Here is a 4,135-nt window from a genome sequence, read left to right as displayed (position 1 = left end):
TGCAGAGACTTCAAAACAGATCAGAGGAAAGTCCCAAGAGCAGATAATAATAATAATAATAATAATAATAATAATAATAATAATAAAATAATAAAATAATAATAATAATAATAATAATAATAATAATAATATTGGAAGGAGACACTCTTTCAAACAAGTTTTATTGAAAGGTATTGCTGCATCAGCTGCATTTATCTTGTAAATAGTCTTCTCTATTTTTCTATTTTCTAATAATAATAATCCAGGTCAAGAATTATCCTCCTGAAATGCAGCCTATTTCCCTCAGTGTCATTCAACGTCAGCCTTTTTTTCGCCAAAGGGTTCCAGGAGCGAAAGGAGTCAATTCCAGCCATGAATTCCTTAATCCAGGAATCTCATGTAAGGCTTAAGTCATTATTAAAAAAAGTCCATACTTAAAATACAACAAACACTAATTTAAAAAAACTTAAATTTCTTTAAACAATGGAATGAAAATATAAAAATATTACCGTCGTTGACATTTGTTTACGTAGAACAAAGTAACCATTTTAATGCATACATAAATGAAACACAAGTGAGTCTATGATTGGACCATTAAATTATCACTGAATAATAAAAATAATCGTTCAGCGATAATTCCCAGTTGAACTGCAATAGCGATAATTCAAGATATCTCTAAGCACTTCACTGTTTACAGTAAATGAACTATAGAATTCTAGTTTATAAATTCTACAAACGAAAATAATAGCCAACACAAAATAGTATTTCCATTGAACTGTTTTTATCGAGGGCGTTTATTTCGTCGCGAAGGAAGGATCAATTCCACTTTTTCTGGTCGTAGGTCTGTTACCCGTCGCCATGGAAACAGGAAGCTTGTAGTAGGTATTACACGCCAAGGAATGATAGGACCCGCTGATGACTGAGTTTAACGACTGAAAGGAACTGCTCTCTCATATATATATATATATATATATATATATATATAATATGATATATATATATATATATATATATATGTATATATATATATATATATATATATATATATATATATATATATATTATATATATATATATATATATATATTGATAAGGGTGGGTGCCAGTCCACCGAAATGTAGTCCTTAGCTTTGAACCAGAGTGTTTTAATGGGCCTTTTATACTTGAGACGTATCCTGTTTTAACAGAAGAATTTATTTACATACATATCATACATATATACATATACATATGCATATACATATACTATATGTGATGTATATGCTCAGTCTACCAGATTATCTGCCAGACTGCCTATCTCTCTCTCTCTCCCTCTCTCTCTCTCGTCTTCTCGCTCTCCTCTCTCTCTCTCATCTCTCTCTCCTCTCTCCTGTCAGACATATGAATTCAGACAAAAAAAAATCCTCTCCAAAACATTGCCCTCTCAAGATGTCCTGACCTCTTTGTAACCGTAAACGAAAATCCTACACAAGGAAATCGATATGGCCTCCTGACCACAACGCCTCCTTGGAGGATCAAGGTCCCTCACGGCCGCTGACACTTATTGGGAAACTTCGGGGAATAATGTCCTCCGTATTTCACAATTTCTTCCTCCAGTTTTGGGGTCTGGGGAAATGATTATGGCAGGGAATGAGGACTTCCTCTTTTTCCCCACCATGGGACTTTTCCCCCTGGGGAATAAGGGTGTATCGGGGTGAGGTAGAGAGGGCGATTAGTATCCATTTACAGCTGGGTAGGCTGGTGGGCGATAGGCCTAGACTAGAGCGATCATTGGACAGCCAACTCGAGCCGCGACCTGCGTCACACAACTACATAACGCAATTCGAAGCCATCCATATAGAACCATATTCCATAACACATTGTCTAAACTGTAGGGGAGCAGGCCAGGAAATAGATACGGACTTAGCAAACGTAATCCTGTAGCTGCACCACTAAAAAAGGCTCCCACTTCGGCTAATGGCGACACCTTCCAGGAAACAGATTCAGTCAGTTTTAGTTACAGGGCAAAGCTGTTTAATACGTTAATGTCCTTGACAGAATTTTATTTACTTTCTCCCAAACTTCTCCATAACAAAAGTTAACCAAAGTGAAAGGGTGTGATAAAAGTAAAAGTTTTCAGTCGGTAGTATGTAAAAAAGCCACAACAAAGAGAGAGAGAGAGAGAGAGGAGATGAGAGAGAGACGATGAGAGAGAGAGAGAGAGAGAGAGAGGAGAGGGGGCTTGATTGTAGAAACCTTCTTCAAGGGAAGAGGGATCATTCTTAATTGGCCTCTTCAGTCGCCTCAGGAAATCTCACTCGTACTTTCATGTCCTTTTTGCCGTCGATTATATATATATATATATATATATATATATATATATATATATATATATATATATATATATATACATGAGATCCTCCACGTGAAATGAAAGGTACCATGACTTTCAGCTTTTATTCCAAAGTCATATATATATATATATATATATATATATAATATATATATATATATATATATATATATATATATATATATAATATATATATAATAAATATATATATATATGATATAATCCAGTCAATTTGCTTATCATATAATCACTGTTAAAACTACTAATTCACCATTAACTTATTCCTGCCATTACCCCAACAGCCAATAAAATGAACCAAAACTATTCTTTTTTAGAGTTAATTTGTAATTCACTGTTCAAAAAGATTATCTTTAATGAGCTGATTGCTGTTGATAAAACGTAACAAATGTTTAAAAGACATAACATGTTTAGGACATTCGATATTTCAAGAGTAATGATGATGCAAATTGAGCAGATAATTCATCTCAAATTTTAAAAGGCATCAGACACTGAAAAAAAAGATATCCAAAGCTTAATTGCCTTCATAGCTGCTGATGTAAAACATTAAAATGTCAAAAGACATTTCAACGTTAATTATGACAAAGGAGAAGGAAAGAAGTCAATTTAGGTTAATGGCAGTTGATGAAAGACGTTAGCGTCAAAAAGCAAAAAAGTGCAAACCGATTCAAACGTTGAAAGTCCTCACAATAACATTTCAAGATATCAGATCTTAACGATGATCGAATTGTAATAAAAATGAGATAATATAACAAAGAGACATCTCGGGTGTTTCTTACACGAAAAGATATTTTTAACCTTTACGAAATGAATCTGCTTTTCGACGAACCATTTACATCTTATGAATATAGAACAATAAAAACATTCTCTGTGGAATTGAGAAAATGAAGGCGAATAAATAAGAAGACTAAATAAAATAACCTAGGAGAGATGAAAGTAAAAATAAATAATAATAATTTAACATACACCGAAAACTATCCCTAGAACTTCATTTTCAGCGGGGTTCAGAAAGCTGAAAGGAAACATAAATTTGATAAAGAGATGGAAAAGGGATAAGGTCGATTGAGTTGAGCGAGTGGAGCATGAAATAGAAAACTGAACGAATGGAGACGATGAAAACGTCTTGGGAAAAAGGTTTTGTAACATAAGGAACGAAGGAAGGAATTAGGTGAAAATCGTATGGCAAGAAAAATGAGTCTCCTAAAATTGGAAAAGGCAGCCGAAAGAAGTTCTGATCAGAAATCGTTCCTGGAAAGAAATTACTATGAAGAGAGTTACTTGAGGAACTTTTTAGAATTCACATACGAACAGTATTCGATAAATGTACGATTACAAAATAACTTTATAGATGGACTCTGCGCTATATTAGAATGGAATTCCATTGTGAATATAAATTGGCCTGAAGGAGAACGTATATGGCCGAAACAGCTGTCGGCTTTAGAATGATTAGAATATTATAATGCCTGTTTTGTTTATCCCTGAAGGCTGAAAAAGCATTGAGCACATTTGAAGTTTTGCCAGCTGAAAATAAATAGTTGTGGAAAAGCGTCAAAGCTGCTAGATTTAAGACCATTTTTCAGTTCCATAAAGACACTGGAATAGTATGATTTTCATAGAAATGCTGTTTACAAACGCATTGTATTATATTCCAGTAACCATAAGCATAACTACTGATATTAGTTAGAATAATTGATGTTAATCATTTCCTATGCTTTTATGATTGGGCCGAAGCGTTTCGTTCTCCTTTCGAAATTTAAGGAAGATAAAGAAAAAAGTGTTTTCTTCAACAGAAAAGCTGTCTCTTAA

Source organism: Macrobrachium nipponense, chromosome 10 (assembly GCF_015104395.2).
Source record: "Macrobrachium nipponense isolate FS-2020 chromosome 10, ASM1510439v2, whole genome shotgun sequence".
Taxonomy (NCBI): Eukaryota; Metazoa; Arthropoda; class Malacostraca; order Decapoda; family Palaemonidae; genus Macrobrachium; species Macrobrachium nipponense.
The sequence above is the reverse complement of the archived record's forward strand: the minus strand, read 5'-3'. Positions refer to the sequence as shown.